Source organism: Triturus cristatus, chromosome 11, assembly GCF_964204655.1.
Source record: "Triturus cristatus chromosome 11, aTriCri1.1, whole genome shotgun sequence".
Taxonomy (NCBI): Eukaryota; Metazoa; Chordata; class Amphibia; order Caudata; family Salamandridae; genus Triturus; species Triturus cristatus.
In genome coordinates this window covers 334,029,317-334,047,563 of record NC_140594.1, presented here as the reverse complement: position 1 = coordinate 334,047,563, position 18,247 = coordinate 334,029,317, and positions in this window count along the sequence as shown.

The window sequence follows — 18,247 nt, the reverse complement described above, 5'->3', positions numbered from 1 at the left end:
TCTGTCCCTGAGCCCCACAGTTACACCACCACGCAAGCGGTCACGGAGGTCCCCGGTCAGGGTGGTTGAGTCTCCCCCCCTGTCTCCACCCTCCCCCGGTGGCGCTGCGACCCATCCCTCTGACCCCCCCCCCTCCTTGGGGCCTGAGGTCCCTTCGGGTGCAGGGGACTCCCTGGAGGACCTTGCAAAGGTGTGTAGTGCCATCCTGGCCTCCGCCTTTGGCACTGACCCACCCCCTGTGGTGGACTCCTCCATCCCTGCACCCACAACGCCGCCCCTTTGCCCTGATGTCCCTGCGGTGCCTGTTGCTCCCCCCCCCCCTGATGCCCTCACCAGTGTGGAAGACGATGCCATTTGACTGTGCAGGCAAGGTAGGGGACACGCATCCCACTGTGTCCCCCATCCAGCTGAGAATCATTGACTGCCCTATGGGCTTTGTGAAGATTGAACTGCCTGCGATCCACGGACATTGTGCTCCTGCTGAATAAAGCTTAATTTTGTTTTCATTATCACACTACTGCTATGCTGGTATTGGTGTTGGTGGGGCTGCTACATGGTTTTGGGTGGTGTGTAAGGGTTTGGGTGTGTGGGATATGTAGTAGTGTACTGCTCATTGGTGGGACCCTGTGATCTGTGTGCCATCACAAGGTGTTGGCTAACTTTCTTTGTTCATGTAGGCAGTTACTGCATGGTGCACTTGTCCAAGGGTGTATTCCTTCCTCTGTGTACCCAGCTTTCTTCCCTGCAGGGTGTTCCCAATGTTTAGCGCAGAGCTGTGTCTACATGAGCTGTGTGTGTGACGGAGCCCTTCTACTTTGGCCATGCATGCAGGGCCATGTCTCCACCTGCGACAATCGTGGCATCCTTGGTGATCACTGTACTTGTGTGTGGAGTCTGTTGACATGAGTTCATGGGGACATGTTCCCTTGTAGCCAGTATGCATGTGGATAATTCTGGCCTCACACACATGTGTTACACCCCTCCAGTCTCAGGGCACTGCTGGGAGTGATGGGCACCCACCCCTCCTGTCTCAGGGCACTGCTGGGAGGACTCTGCACACACCCCTCCTGTCTCTGGGCAGTGCTGGGAGTGATAGGCACCCACCCCTCCTGTCTCAGGGCACTGCTGGGAGGACTCCACACCCACCCCTCCTGTGTCTGGGCACTGCTGGGAGGACTCCACACCCACCCCTCCTGTGTCTGGGCACTGCTGGGAGGACTCCACACCCACCCCTCCTGTCTCAGGGCACTGCTGGGAGGACTCTGCACACACCCCTCCTGTCTCTGGGCAGTGCTGGGAGTGATAGGCACCCACCCCTCCTGTCTCAGGGCACTGCTGGGAGGACTCCACACCCACCCCTCCTGTCTCTGGGCAGTGCTGGGAGTGATAGGCACACACCCCTCCTGTCTCAGGGCACTGCTGGGAGGACTCTGCACACACCCCTCCTGTCTCTGGGCAGTGCTGGGAGTGATAGGCACCCACCCCTCCTGTCTCAGGGCACTGCTGGGAGGACTCTGCACACACCCCTCCTGTCTCTGGGCACTGCTGGGAGTGATGGGCACCCACCCCTCCTGTCTCAGGGCACTGCTGGGAGGACTCTGCACACACCCCTCCTGTCTCTGGCCAGTGCTGGGAGTGATAGGCACCCACCCCTCCTGTCTCAGGGCACTGCTGGGAGGACTCCACACCCACCCCTCCTGTGTCTGGGCACTGCTGGGAGGACTCCACACCCACCCCTCCTGTGTCTGGGCACTGCTGGGAGGACTCCACACCCACCCCTCCTGTCTCAGGGCACTGCTGGGAGGACTCTGCACACACCCCTCCTGTCTCTGGGCAGTGCTGGGAGTGATAGGCACCCACCCCTCCTGTCTCAGGGCACTGCTGGGAGGACTCCACACCCACCCCTCCTGTCTCTGGGCAGTGCTGGGAGTGATAGGCGCACACCCCTCCTGTCTCAGGGCACTGCTGGGAGGACTCTGCACACACCCCTCCTGTCTCTGGGCAGTGCTGGGAGTGATAGGCACCCACCCCTCCTGTCTCAGGGCACTGCTGGGAGGACTCTGCATACACCCCTCCTGTCTCTGGGCACTGCTGGGAGTGATGGGCACCCACCCCTCCTGTCTCAGGGCACTGCTGGGAGGACTCTGCACACACCCCTCCTGTCTCTGGGCAGTGCTGGGAGTGATAGGCACCCACCCCTCCTGTCTCAGGGCACTGCTGGGAGGACTCTGCACACACACCTCCTCCGATTTCTGGATATGTGCGCTTGGCACATACACGGTGGGGGTACGCACAATGCATTCGAGGTGAGGGTACGAGTCTACTGACACTGGTGTGGTGGGGGTACGCTCCGTACGTCCGCGGGTGTGGGTACGGGTCGTACTTGCACTGTTGGGTAGGGGGGTACGCTCCTTGCATTCGTGGGTGGGGGTTCGAGTCGTACTTACACTGTTGGCATGGGGGGTACGCTCCATGCATACGCGGGTGGGGGTACGGGTCGTACTTACACTGTTGGGCTGGGGGGTACGCTCCTTGCATTCGTGGGTGGGGGTTCGAGTCGTACTTACACTGTTGGCATGGGGGGTACGCTCCGTACGTCCACGGGTGGGGGTACGGGTCGTTCTTACACTGTTGGCATGGGGGGTACGCTCCATGCATACGCGGGTGGGGGTACGGGTCGTACTTACACTGTTGGCATGGGGGGTACGCTCCATGCATACGCGGGTGGGGGTACGGGTCGTACTTGCACTGTTGGGCAGGGGGGTACGCTCCTTGCATTCGTGGGTGGGGGTTCGAGTCGTACTTACACTGTTGGCATGGGGGGTACGCTCCATGCATACGCGGGTGGGGGTACGGGTCGTACTTACACTGTTGGGCTGGGGGGTACGCTCCTTGCATTCGTGGGTGGGGGTTCGAGTCGTACTTACACTGTTGGCATGGGGGGTACGCTCCGTACGTCCGCGGGTGGGGGTACGGGTCGTTCTTACACTGTTGGCATGGGGGGTACGCTCCATGCATTCGCGGGTGGGGGTACGGGTCGTACTTGCACTGTTGGGCAGGGGGGTACGCTCCTTGCATTCGTGGGTGGGGGTTCGAGTCGTACTTACACTGTTGGCATGGGGGGTAAGCTCCATGCATACGCGGGTGGGGGTACGGGTCGTACTTACACTGTTGGGCTGGGGGGTACGCTCCTTGCATTCGTGGGTGGGGGTTCGAGTCGTACTTACACTGTTGGCATGGGGGTACGCTCCGTACGTCCGCGGGTGGGGGTACGGGTCGTTCTTACACTGTTGGCATGGGGGGTACGCTCCATGCATACGCGGGTGGGGGTACGGGTCGTACTTACACTGTTGGCATGGGGGGTACGCTCCATGCATACGCGGGTGGGGGTACGGGTCGTACTTGCACTGTTGGGCAGGGGGGTACGCTCCTTGCATTCGTGGGTGGGGGTTCGAGTCGTACTTACACTGTTGGCATGGGGGGTACGCTCCGTACGTCCGCGGGTGGGGGTACGGGTCGTACTGACACTGTTGGCATGGGGGGTACGCTCCTTGCATACGTGGGTGGGGGTACGGGTCGTACTTACACTGTTGGGCTGGGGGGTACGCTCCTTGCATTCGTGGGTGGGGGTTCGAGTCGTACTTACACTGTTGGCATGGGGGGTACGCTCCGTACGTCCGCGGGTGGGGGTACGGGTCGTTCTTACACTGTTGGCATTGGGGGTACGCTCCATGCATTCGCGGGTGGGGGTACGGGTCGTACTTGCACTGTTGGGCAGGGGGGTACGCTCCTTGCATTCGTGGGTGGGGGTTCGAGTCGTACTTACACTGTTGGCATGGGGGGTAAGCTCCATGCATACGCGGGTGGGGGTACGGGTCGTACTTACACTGTTGGGCTGGGGGGTACGCTCCTTGCATTCGTGGGTGGGGGTTCGAGTCGTACTTACACTGTTGGCATGGGGGTACGCTCCGTACGTCCGCGGGTGGGGGTACGGGTCGTTCTTACACTGTTGGCATGGGGGGTACGCTCCTTGCATACGCGGGTGGGGGTACGGGTCGTACTTGCACTGTTGGGCTGGGGGGTACGCTCCTTGCATTCGTGGGTGGGGGTTCGAGTCGTACTTACACTGTTGGCATGGGGGGTACGCTCCGTACGTCCGCGGGTGGGGGTACGGGTCGTTCTTACACTGTTGGCATGGGGGGTACGCTCCATGCATTCGCGGGTGGGGGTACGGGTCGTACTTGCACTGTTGGGCAGGGGGGTACGCTCCTTGCATTCGTGGGTGGGGGTTCGAGTCGTACTTACACTGTTGGCATGGGGGTAAGCTCCATGCATACGCGGGTGGGGGTACGGGTCGTACTTACACTGTTGGGCTGGGGGGTACGCTCCTTGCATTCGTGGGTGGGGGTTCGAGTCGTACTTACACTGTTGGCATGGGGGTACGCTCCGTACGTCCGCGGGTGGGGGTACGGGTCGTTCTTACACTGTTGGCATGGGGGGTACGCTCCTTGCATACGCGGGTGGGGGTACGGGTCGTACTTGCACTGTTGGGGTGGGGGGTACGCTCCTTGCATACGGGGTGGGGGTAGGGTCCATACATATCCGTCCCCACGCTATGTGATGTTTGTGCGGCCCGTACCCAGGCCTTTGCCACGTGGGTGCGATCCGTCCCGCCATTGTTGGGGTGACGTGTGTGGGCGTGGTCCGACTCGTACCCACGCTCTTCAGGCGTGGGTACGGGACGTACCTGTCTGGTTGTGTTGCCGGTTCGCGTGGTGACGGACTTCCGTTGTGGCGGTCGCTGGCTTATCAGGACACGCCCCCACCCCCTCGTGGTGACCAGGGCATGGGAGTCAGGTATGTCCAGGCCATGTGTGGTGTGTGACTCATGTGGTTGTTTTGTGGCCTGCCCTGGTCGTGCCACCCCCACCCCACCCCACTTTCCCCCCTCCCTTAGTTATTCTGACCTTCTGCGGCGTCTGCGTCGTAACCTGTAGAGGAGGTGGACTGCTATGAGGGCAGGGATGACTCGTAGGTTCGGGTCCATGTCTGTCCGTCACGTACTGGTCCTCCTTGTTCGCGGCGTCGTCTGTCCGTCGCGTACTGGTGGTCCTTGTTCGCGTCGTCCTGATTTCCCGGCAGTTTTTGGCTGCCGCAAAATATTCACCGTGCGGGGTGACGTCGGTGCGAATCGTGATTCCTGGCTCGTGAATGGCTGGCTGCGTGCGTCCCGACGTCAGGTCGGCGCTTTCCCGGATCGCATTGGTAGGTGTTTTTTGTTCGGTCGGGCTTTTTTACGAATCGTACGGTAATGGTGTACCCGTGCGAATCGTAATTCCTTGTTTGTAAAATTTGACGACCGGGTACGCGTCGGGCGGAGATTATGCTCCGTCCGACGGTTCGTACCCGGTTTTTGCCGGATCGTGATCGGCACCATAGTCTTTCGATATACTATACCTCGATATTTTACTACACATAACAATCTCGACATTTTTTACATCGATTTTAATGACAGGGATATATTGTTCCATCGATATTTTGACTTCGATATTTCTGTATATCGATATTACATTTCCGATATTTTGTCTACTCACCGTTCTGCAGATGGTTCTGGGCCCTGCGTCTCCAGACACGTAATTATTGGGCCTGGATTTTGAGGACCTAATAGATTATGGGCCGGATATACTGCAAACTGTGTGGTTTCCTGGAGCAGCATCCCCCAGAATACCGCTCTGGACAACTCGTAACGAGGACCTAAGTACATAAAGTGCAGCCTCGTGGTAAAAAAAGTCTTGAGTAAGTGAGTCAAAATTGATGTTTATAGTTCTAGAATACAAGCAATTTCCATTACTACTCCATACGTACCTGTGTTAGTGAATTAAATTACTATTCTAGCCTTCATGAAGCCAAAAATATAACCATCTCAAAAATATGCGAAAGTGTTCTGCATATTCTAATTAACAAAATAAGTGCATTAGGAATAATATTGCTATGACTAACCAGTGGTATCTCAGTTTCCCAGCAGGCTCTCACTCTCTCTCCTACCCAGGAACTGCTCAGTGCTGTAGACAAGGAAGGGAGGGGTGGGAGAGGGTGGCAGGAACCGTCACCCCCATATTAATGCTTGGCCCACTTAAACGCAACAGACAGGGCTGGCATTTCAAGAGATTGCTTCCAAAATAAAATCTCAGCTCATTTTAAGATTTCATTCACCTCTGAATTCAGTCATCATTCAGGTTAAAATTAAATACTCACACTGCAATGTGAAGCAAATTTCAAACCAGTTTTATAATTTCCAAATGATTACTGAAACTGCTCCTGCATGGTCATCTGCAGAATTGAGCATGATTTGTGGGTGAAAAGCATTTTACTTGTCACCTCTAGCTTTTATGAAGTGGATTTCTCTCACTCTAAGAAAAGCCGTTTTCACAACTCTCTGAAACACTTATCACACCTGAGGCATTTTTAGATCAGCAGATCTTTCCGCTATCTTTCACTCACCCCTCAGGGATCGTTCATCCCCTTGGTGATATGAAGGAGCTTTAGAATACAACAAGTATTCTATAAGCAAACAATGAAATGAGGCTGCTATGCTACCGCGGGGGGGAGGGGCTTACATTAGGAAAGTGACACAAGGGCCCTAACAATGATTTAGGGGCACCAGCAAAAGGTGCCAACACTGTCAATGGCACATTGTTGCAGGAGCACCAACAGTAACATGGGGACATTGACATGGGTACAGTGGCAAAAAGACACTGACATTACAAAACTCTTGAAGGGACACTGGTTCATGGGCAGTGGCACATTTTACTGTGTCACAAGGATGGCTGCACATGCAAATCATCACTGACATTAGGACAGTTGCATGGGGAATACAAAGACAAGAGCACAAATACTGACATGGGAGCAGTGGTACTGAAACTGTGACAAGGGACACACAATCTTACACTGCCAGGGGAAGTGTCACTGGGATAACGACACTAGGACATAAAGATACCGGCACTAAGATAATCACACAGTAAAGACACAATACTAAAAAGTGACATGACAAAGACATTGACACAGTGATCCTGAGTTAGGGTGCGCTTCACTAGTCTCATGAGGTGGATCGTGACAAGGGGCACTGACACTGGAACACTGACATGTAGGTATTGACACTGGGACACTGACTCTGGGACACTATCACTAGAACACTAACAAAGTGGCATCACAACTCACATGAGTATGTTTCATGGAAATACTGACACAGGAACATTGACATGGGTCAAAAACATTGATGTTATAACAGAGCCATCAACACAGACAGCAAGATACTGACACAGCTACACCAGCACCAACACAGCTTCACGGACAAAAGGGTACTGCTGCTGGGGCACTGGTCCTTAGAACATGGACACAGAATCCCCTACACTCACACAGGGAAATTGACTTGGGGATGACACCTCTGACATGCTGACAGTGGGCACAATTGTTGATGCTGGGACAATGTCATGATGGATTAAGATGGAGAGAGTGACACACAGGTTCTAAGGTAACAGGCACTAAGATACTGTTACATGGACACAACTACAGGACAAGGGCATTACACAGGGATGCTGGTTACTTGGCTTGTGGCGGCATTCAGACAGACACAAACAAGGAGAGTCCAATAGAACAGTGGATGCCAAGCATCAGTACGGAAGCTCTTGAGTCTTTCTATTGCCCGAAAAATGCACAACCCAGTTTTATGCTGTGGCCACCCACACAACCACGAACAGCATGGCTACCGCACCACTGATGTGCTTAAAGACTTGATTTCAGTCCACATCACAACCCCTTTTGAAAACAGTAGCTTTAAATAACTTATGCAACACAAGTTTAAACTGAAGGTTTTTATTGGCCAGTGGGAGCCTGGCTGCATCTGCACAATGAGCTGTAGTGCTGTATTACTTCTATGGATCTGTGAGCTGGTATAGTGTAATGCATGTATTAAAACAGGACTTTCCCGGCTTTTCATGGTAGACAAAGCACCATGAATAATTCCATAGATAAATAAGCTAAATTCTCATAAGTATTCTCAATGATTAATTAGTGTGTTTTCAGGATGGTTATTTCTCTTGCATTGTCCGTTCTATTTTAGAAACCTCTCTAGGCGACATTCCTCATATAACACTCAAACCCCTAAAATTCCCTCATAAAAAACCCACTCCCCCTAATCTCCCCCACCTCCATTCAGCCTCATCCCACACAATCAAGTACCAACATATTTCCGTCTGGAGTGAAAGGACAGATTATGTCATTTTCTTACATGTCTGAGGTTGCCTATTAACTCCTTACCACTACTTCAGTGGGAGGAGAGAAGGCTGGAAGTGATGGTAAGGACATTGACAGTGCAGAATAGGTCTCTTTAGACAAGGAAGGAGGAGGTGTGATCTATGATCAGGCAGCCTGAAGGAGCTCTAGCAAGTAGCATCAGGCCGTGATCAGGTCCCCACTCCAGTGTGAGTGCAGGCACAGCAGGTGTAGATGAGGGAAATGCACTCTTCCTACTGCTTGCTCACAGAGTTCATCCCTCATGGTACCAGAGGAAGGAGGCCTGATACTCCACTGCACAACTAATGTGTTAGAGTGAGCTGTGTGTAAATGATGTTCAGGTATCTTCACTGGCTTATGGTTTCTTACAGTGATACCCAGGTGTGACAGCTAACAAATGCTGACTGTCCTGATCATTCGTTGCCCTTGTTCTCCACTGTGATTGGTCCAGGGGTCATTATATTGTTCATATGTGTTAGACTCCATTAATTCCTTTTTCTGATCATGAGCCTTACCATGATACCATCCCAGCAGAATAAAACTAATTACCTGGGTAATAGATCCAGCTTCCTGTACAGAGTGACAGCTAGAATAAGAGGAATATTTCCCAAGGGGGAGAATTAGGTTCAGTCAAATGATATAGGGTGTTTAGCAGCTGTATGATCCAACTCGATGAACCATCTCCCGGTTGAATGAATGAGATGTTTTGAACTATTGTTATTATTAAACATAACTTGTGTTGAGAGAGAGATTTCTGCACCCATCATGCCTCTTTCTGCAGCTCTGTTCCTTCTTTCTGCACTTCTTTTGTTTCTTTCTGTAGCTCTCTTGCTTCTTTCTGCACCATCTTGCCTCTTTCTCCACCCCTTGTCTCTCTTTCTGCACCCAAGTTGTCTCTTTCTGCACCTCTGTTCCTTCTTTCTGCACTTCTTTTGTTTCTTTCTATAGCCCTCGTGCTTCTTTCTACACCCCCTTGCCTCTTTCTCCACCCCTCTCCTCTCTTTCTGCACCCCTGTTGTCTGTTTCTGCACCTCTGTTCCTTCTTTCTGTACTCCTTTTGTTTATTTCTGCACATCTTTTGCTTCTTTCTGTACCCTTTGTGCCTCTTTCTGCACTCCTCTTGCTTCTTTCTTCACTCCTCTTGCTTCTTTCTGCGCCTCTTTTGCCTCTTTCTGAACCCCTCTTACCACTTTCTCCAAACCTGTTCTCCCCTTTTTGTATCTCTGTTGCTTCTTTTGGATCTACGGACCTGACCCTCAGCGCCTTGAGATCCTCATGGGTGAGTAATGTGCTTACAATTCACTGTTTGATTGATTGATTGTTTCTGCACTTCTATTGCCTCTTTCTCAACCCACATTCCTCTTACTGCACCTCTGTTGCTTCTTTCGTAAACCCTTGTGCCTCTTTCTGCACCTCTGTTCCTTCTTTCTGCACTTCATTTGCTTCTTTCTGCTACACTCTTGCCTCTTTCTCCACCCCTCTTTGCATTTCTGTTGTTTATTTATGCACTTCTCTTGTCTCTTTCTGCATCCCTCTTCCCTCTTTCTGCACCTCTGTTGCTTCTTTTTGCACTTCTCTTGCTTTTTTCTGCTCCCCTCATGCTTCTTTCTGCACCCCTTTTCCCTCTTTCTGTACCTTTCTTGCCACTCTCTGCACCTCTGTTCCTTCTTTCTAGGCTTCCTTTGTTTCTTTCTGTACCTTTCTTGCTTCTTTCTGCACCCCTCTTGCCCCTTTCTACATCTCTGTTGCTTGCTTCTGCACTTCTCTTGCCTCTTTTTCTACCCTCTTTCTGTCTTTCTGCATCTCTGTTGCTTCTTTCAGCACTTCTCTTGCTTTTTTATGTACCCCTTATGCCTCTTTCTGTACCCTTGTGCCTCTTTCTGAACCCCTCTTCTCCCTTTCTGCACCTCTCTTGCCTCTTTCTGCACCCCTCTTTCTGTAATTACCTTCCATCATTCTACAAATCTTTTCCATCTTTCTGCACTTCTATTCTCTCATTCTGCACCCCTCTTGCCCCTGTCTGCACCTCAGTTACCTCTTTCTGCACCTCTTCAGCCTCTTTCTGCACCTGTCTTGCCTCTTTCTGCACTTCTCTTCCTTTTTCCTGCACCTTTCTTGTTTCTTTCTGGAACAGTCTTGTCTGTTTTATCACTTCTCTTGCTTCCTTCTGCACCTCTGTTGCTTCTTCCAGGACTTCTCTTGCCTCTTTCTGTACTTCTTTTGCCTGTTTCTTCAACTCTCTTGTCTCTTTCATCACTTCTCTTGCTTCTTTCTGTACCTTTGTTGCTTCTTTCTGCACTCCTCTTGCCTCTTTCGGCACCCCTCTTCCCTCTCTCTGCACCTCTCTTGCCTCTTTCTATACCCCTGGTCCTTCTGTCTGCACCTCTCTCGCTTCTTTCTGTACCTCTGTAAGTTCTTTCAGCACTTTGCTTGCCTCTTTCTGCACCCTAGTGGTTCTTTCTGCACCCCTGTTCCCTCTGTCAGCACTTCTCTTACCTCTTTCTGCACTCCTCTTGCCACTTTCTACACCCCTGTTGGTTCTTTCTGCACTCCTGGTGCTTCTTTCAGCACTTGTCTTGTAAGTTTCTGTACCCCTCTTGCCTCTTTCTGCACCCCTCTTCCCTATTTCTGCACCTCTCTTGCCTCTGTCTGCATCCCGGTTCTATCTTTCTGCACCTTGTTTGCCTGTTTGTACAACTTTCTTGCCTCTTTCTGTTCTTCTCTTCTCTTCTCCTGCACCTCTGTTGCTTCTTTGTGCACTTCTCTTGCCTTTTTCTGAACCCCCTTGCCTTTTTCTGCACCCATTTTGATTATTTTTGCACTTCTCTTGGTTCCTTCTGTACCTCTCTTGCTTCTTTCTGCACCTTGGTTGCTTCTTTTTACACTGCCCTTGCCTTTTTCTGCACCACCTTCTCTCTTTCTGCACCCCTCTTTCCTCTTTCTGCACCTCTCTTGGCTCTTTCTACTCTTCTCCTGCCTCTTTCAGCACCATTATAGGTTTTTTTCTGCACTTCTCTTGCCTCATTCTGCACCTCTTTGCTTCTTTCTGCACCACTCTGGCCTCTTTCTGTACCCCCTTCCCTCTTTCTGCACGTCTCTTCCATCTTTATGCATTTCTCTTCCTTCTTTCAGCACTTCTCTTGCCTCTTTCTGCACTTCCTTTGCCTCTTTCTGCAATTCTCTTGTCTCTTCCATCACTTCTCTAGCTTCTTTCTGCACCTCTGTTGCTTCGTTCTACACCCCTCTTCACTCTTTCTGTACCTCTCTTGCATCTCTATGCACACCTGTTCCCTTTTTCTGGACCTCTCTTAACTGTTTTAGTACCTCTTTCTGCACTTCTCTTTCTTTTTTCTGCACCTTTCTTGTTTCTTTCTGCAACTGTCATGCCTGTTTTATCTCTTATATTGCTTCTTTCTACACCTCTGTTGCTTCTTTCTGCACCCCTCTTGCCTTTTTCTGCACCCCTCTTCAATCTCTCTGCATCTCTCTTGCCTCTTTCTGCACCCCTGTTCCCTCTGTCTGCACCTCTATTGCCTCTTTCTGTACTTCATTTGCCTGTTTCTGCAAATCTCTTGTCTCTTTCATCACTTTTCTTGCTTCTTTTTGCACCTCTGTTGCTTCTTTCTGTACTCCTCTTGCCCCTTTCTGTTCCCCTCTTCCCTCTCTCTGTGCCCCTCTTCCCTCTCTGTACACCTCTCTTGCCTCTTTCTGCACCCCTGTTCCCTCTGTCTGTACCTCTATTGCCTGTTTCTGTACCTCTCTTGCCTGTCTCTGTACCTCTCTTGCTTCTGTCTGCACCTCTGTTGGTTCTTTCTGCACTTCTCTTGTGTCTTCCTGCACCCCTCTTGCCTCTTTCTAGACTTTTGGTGGTTCTTTATGAACCCCTGTTCCCTCCTTCTGATCTTTTCTTGCCTATTTCTGCAATCCTCTTGCCTTTTTCTACACCTCTGTTTGTTCTTTCTGCACTCCTCTTCCTTCTTTCGGCACCTTTCTTACAGGTTTCTGTACCATTCTTTCCTCTTTCTGCGCCGCTCTTCCCTATTTCTGCACCTCTCTTTGCTCTGTCTGCATCCCTGTTCCATCTTTCTGGACATTGTTTGCCTGTTTGTGCAAATTGCTTTCCTCCGTCTGCAGTTATCTTGCCTCCTTCTGCACCTCTTTTGCTTCTTTGTACAATTCTCTTGCCTCTTTCTTCACCCATTTAGCTTCTTTCTGTACTTCTCATGCTTCTTTCTGTACCACTCTTGCTTCTTTCTATAACTCTCTTACTTCTTTCTGAAAACCCTTACCTCTTTCAGCACCCCTCTTCTCTCTTTCTGCACCTCTCTTGTCTCTTTCTGCACTTCTCTTGCCTCTTGCTGAACCACTGTTGCTTCTTTCTGCACTTCTCTTCCCTTTTTCTGCACTTCTCTTCCCTTTTTCTGCACCACTCTTGCCTCTGTCTGCACCTAACCTACCTCATGCTGCAGCACTCCTGCCTCTTTCTGCATCTGTCTTGCTTCTTTCTGCACATCTCTTCCTTTTTTCTGCACCTTTCTTGTTTAATTCTGAAACTCTCTTGTCCATTTCATCACTTCTGTTTCTTCTTTCTGCACATCTGTTGCTTCATTCAGCACTTCTCTTGCCTCTCTCTGCACTTCTTTTGCCTGTTTCTGCAACCCTCTTGTCTCTTTCATCACTTCTCTTGCTTCTTTTTGCACCTCTGCTGCTTCTTTCTTCACCCCTCTTATCTCTTTCTACACCCTTCTCTTGCCTGTTTTTGTACCTCTCTTGCCTCTTTCTGCACTTCCCTTGTCTCTTTCTGCACCTCTGTTGCTTCTTTCTGTACTTCACTTGCTTATTGCTACACCTCTTGTGCTTCTTTCTGCACCCCTCTTGCCTCTTTCTGCACCCCTCTTCCTTCTTTCTGCACCTGTTTCCTCTTTCTGCACCCATGTTCCCTCTTTCTGCAGATCTCTTGCCTCTTTCAGCAACTCTGTTGCTTCTTTCTGCACTTCATTTACCTTTTCTGCACTCCTCTTGTTTCTTTCTGCACCTCTGTTGGCTCTTTCTGCACTCCTCTTGTTTCTCTCTGCACCTCTCTTGCAAATTTCTGCACCCCTCTTGACTCTTTCTGAACCCCTGTTCCCTATTCCTGGACCTCTCTTGCCTCTATCTGAACCCGTGTTTCATCTTGTTGCAACTTGTTTGCCTGGTTTTGCAACTTTCTTGCCTCTTTCTGTAGTTCTCTTGCCTCCTTCTGCACCTGTTTCTACTTTGTGCACTTCTCTTGCCTCTTTCTGCACCCCTCTTGCCTCTTTATGTACCCATTGTGGTTCTTTCTGCACTTCTCTTGCTTCTTTCTGTACCTCTCTTGCTTCTTTGTTTACCCCTGCTGCCTCTTTCTGCACCCCTCTTCCCTCTTTCTGCACACCTCCTTCCACATTCTGTACCTCTCTTGCCTCTGTCTGCAATTCTCTTGCCTCATTCTGCAATTCTGTTTGTTCTTAATGCACCCCTTCCCTCTTTCTATACCTCTCTTGCCTCTTTCTGCACACCTCCCTTGCTTCTTTCTGCACCCTTCTTCCCTCGCACTGTATCTCTCTTTCCTCTTTATGCAGTTTTCATGCTTTTTTCTGCACATCTATTGATTCTTTATACCCTTCTCTTGCTTCTTTCTGTACCGCTCTTCTTTCTTTCTACAACCCTCTTTCCTGATTATGCCCCCCCTCTTGCCTCTTTTTGCACCTCTCTTTTTCTCTTTCTGCAGTTCTCTTGCCTCTTTCTGTCCCTCTTTTGCCTTTCTGCACCCCTCTAGCCTTTGTATGCACCTCCCTTGCCTCATTCTGCACCTCTCTTGCCTCTTTCTGTAGTTCTCTTGTCTCTTTCTATACCTCTCTTACCTTTCTGCATCCCTCTTGCATCTTTCTGCACCTCTGTTGCATATTTCTGCACATCTCTTCCCTCTTTCTGTACCTCTATTGCTTCTTTCTACACATCTCTCTTGCTTCTTCCTGCACCCTTCCCCCCTCTTTCTGTATCTCTCTTTCCTCTTTCTGCAGTTCTCTTGCCTCTTTCTACATATTTGTTGATTCTTTCTACACTTCTCTTGCCTTTTTCTGTACCCCTCTGTTGGACAGGCCTCACAGACGGCTTGCTCCCTCCCCGCACGACAGGGCCCGAACTCCGTCCCACCTGGCATATCCCCGCGACAAGCACCCGTACTCCGTCTCCCGACGGACCCTCTGCCCTCGGACCCCTACTCATCACGGGGTCCAGCCCCACCGGCTTCCCCGGCCGAGTCAAGCCGCCCTCTTGGGCCCTGCACCACGCGGCCGCATGGCCTCACCTCGACCCTAACCCCGGGCCTGGCCGGCCCCGACATCCCGGCACCACCATCCACCCAGGAGGTGAGCGGACCACTTGGCAGGTCAATGGGAGAACGAAGTGTCAAGGGCTCTCCCCCGCCAGGTGCCGATCGCCCCCAGCTCCCCCAGGCACTGGCTCCACCCCCTGCTGGGTGTCTGGACACCTTCATCCCGGACCCTCCGACCTCCAAGTGCGAGGGTCCGGACATCAAAGGGCACCAGCCCTATAACTGAGGCAGCTCCGGAGCAGGAAGGCAGTTGTATCCTGGAGTCGAGAGACACCGAGTGAACTCAACCTTGACGGTCTACTGGCGCTGCCGTAGCCGCTCTTGTGAACCATCGTCCTGCCTGCTGGCGCTGCCGCGGCCTTCTGCAACATTCATCTTCCTGGGACCTGCTGGCGCTGCCGCGGCCCGTTGTAACGACCATCCTCACAGGGACCTGCTGGCGCTGCCGCGGCCTTCTGCAACCTTCATCTTCCTGGGACCTGCTGGCGCTGCCGCGGCCCGTTGTAACGACCATCCGCACCGGGACCTGCTGGCGCTGCCGCGGACCGTACATCTTCCGGGGACCTGCTGGCGCTGCCGCGGCCCGTTGTATCGACCACCCGCACCGGAACCTGCTGGCGCTGCCGCGGTCCGTACCACCTAACCACCAAGCTCGAGGATTGTGAGCTCATCATCATCTCATCCGAACTACCTGATTGGTAAATAGACTGTCCCGCTACCCCCTTCCCTACCTTGCGAGACTCTAATCGAGGGGACCCCTGAGTCCAGACCTCCTTGTACCACTCAACCGTATCTTAAATAAGTGCTTATAAAGAACACTGAACCTTATCCGTGTGTGATATCTGTCTGTGGGGGGGAAGTTACTTGTCTGTACGATCGCTGGAGACGGCTCTCCCCGGAGACCTCTCCCCCTGACCCCGGCCGGCCCTCCTGGTCCGTCTACCTTTTCTAACATTGGTGGCCAGCGGCGCGATCCGAATCAACGCGTAATCGTACAGAGAGTAGCTCACCCCACGACATAAGCACGATGTCGACCAAAGATAGCAGCTCCACCGAGAAATTCCAAATGGAGAAATTAGAAGAATACAACCACCGCGAACTGAGACAATTTTGCATAGAACTTGGCATTGCTACCACCGGCCTGAGTACCAAGGATGATCTAAAGCGCGCTCTTGAGTCATGGACAGAAACTGGGGTCACAGGGCCCTCCGACCAAAGCAGCGTCACACCAGACCAAAACAGCATCACACCAGAGGGGAACGCCACGGCTCCCGAGGAGCGGGGAACGGGCCTCTCGCAAGAGGAGATCCGAGAAAGAGACAGAGTCAGATTACACGAGTTGGAGATGGCACGACTCAAGATGGATGGGGAACTCAAGTTAGCTGAACAGAAACTCAACCTCGAGCATATGCGGCTTCGAGAGGAACGAGAAGAAAAGCAGAGACAGAGAGAGCTGGAAGAGAAAAAAATAACGCTCGAGCACGAGCGCCGACTAGCGGAAATAGAACTGCGCAAACAGAATAAGGAACTGGGGGTGCCTGAGCGACCACACACCCCGGGGCCAAGTGAGAAAAAAGTTCACATCCCCAAGGATGTTGTCCGCGAATATGTCCGAGAAGACGACATACAACAGTGGTTTAAAGCCTATGAGATCGCAATGACCTCCCACCGGATCGACCGGAGTGATTGGGGAGCCGGACTTTGGGGGAGATTTATCAACGAGGGTCGCGATGCCCTGCTGCAGCTCCCCGATCACCAAATGTCGTCCTACGACCACATGAAGGCTGCCCTCCTCACCCGCTACGGCCTCACGCCCGAGATGTACCGCCAGAGGTTCAGAGATTGCACCCGGATCCCAGGTACAACTTGGGTAGAATACGTGAACTATTTCAGCCGGGCCTTCGAGGGTTGGATCAAGGGAAGTCAGGTCACCACCTACGAACAACTCTTCAACCTTATGGTATGGGAGCACCTGTCAAACAACTGTTTCGTCGAGCTCAGGCAGCACCTACTCGACAGTAAGCTGACTGACCCCCGGCAGCTCGCCGCCGAAGCTGACCGGTGGGAATGCACCCGAGTGGGCCGGAGAGGGCCACACGACCAGAACAGAAGCAACCAAGGCCAGCACCGTCCTCGGGGAGGAGGAGGGGGCCAGGGGCGAGGGAGAGACGCCTTACCAGCAATACCCGTGGCCAGCACCCCGCCTCCGGCCGGCCGGGGCAACCCCCCGTTGCGGCCTGGGTACCGAGCCAACGTCACGTGCCACCGGTGCCAGCGACTAGGCCACTACGCCAATGACCCGAACTGCCCGCTAAACCAAACACCCAAGCCCCGCCAGGTAGCTGCCGCTGCCCTAGGGGAAGAGCAATCATCGGAGGGACCCGAAGAGTACGAGCCGGCCCAGCAAGGGTGGGAACCGGCCGCCATGGTCCTGGCGTGCTTAGGGGGAAGAGACATGGTTCCGCGGGCTCCCCTACCCGCCAACACCAGAAAATACGGTCAGTGGGTGACCATTAATGGACAGAGAGCCGAGGCCTTGCGTGACACCGGCGCCAGCGTGACGGCCGTCCGCTGTCATCTGGTGAAGCCCGAGCAGATCCTGCCGAACATTCTCTGCCCCGTCCGCTCGGCAGATAACTCTGAGAGTATGTGTAAGATGGCCTGCGTCCCGTTTGAATGGGGAGGGGTCTCCGGCCTACTGAAGGTGACGTTCCGGGACGATGCCCCCGTGGACTGCCTCCTGGGGAATGACCTCGAGAGTTCCCCGTGGGCCACCGTCGAGAAAAGAGAGCACCTGGGGATGCTGGGCCTCCCGGACTGGGCCTGCATAACCACCCGATCCATGGCCGCCCGTGCCGCCCCCCGATCAGAAGAAACCGAATGGCCAGCACCTCCGCCCCCGGTTGCCCCCGTAGAGGACAACGGCGAGTCCGACCTCCCGGACCCGACTACCGAAGAAGACGCGCAACACCAGGACCTTCCGGATCTGGCTCAGTGGCGTCAAGAAGGGGGGCCCACCCAAGAACAGTTCCGCCAGGAACAAAAGACCTGTCCCTCCCTCGAGGGACTCCGCCAACAAGCCAGTACCCAAAACGCCGGGGACACCACCGGAACCCACTGGGTCTACTGGGATAACGACCTGCTCTACAGCGAGCAAAGAATCGCCGAGCTGGGGGCCGGTCGAGTTCTGGTGGTACCGCTCCGCTTCCGAGACTTTCTGCTCAACCTGGCCCACGATGTCCCCCTGGCTGGACACCTGGGCCAGGACAAAACGTACAGTCGCCTGGTGACCCACTTTTTCTGGCCGAAAATGAGGAATGACGTCCTGAACCACTGCCGATCTTGCCCCACATGCCAAGCCAGCGGGAAGAGTGGTCGGAAGCTGAAGGCCCCTCTGCAACCATTCCCTGTGGTCACCACCCCGTTCGAGAGGGTGGGGATAGACATTGTGGGGCCACTGGACCCCCGCACGGCACAAGGACACAGGTTCATCTTGGTACTAGTGGACCATGCCACCCGCTACCCCGAGGCGGTGCCCCTACGGACAGTGACAGCTCCGGTGGTGGGCCGGGCCCTGATGGGGATCTTCTCCCGGGTAGG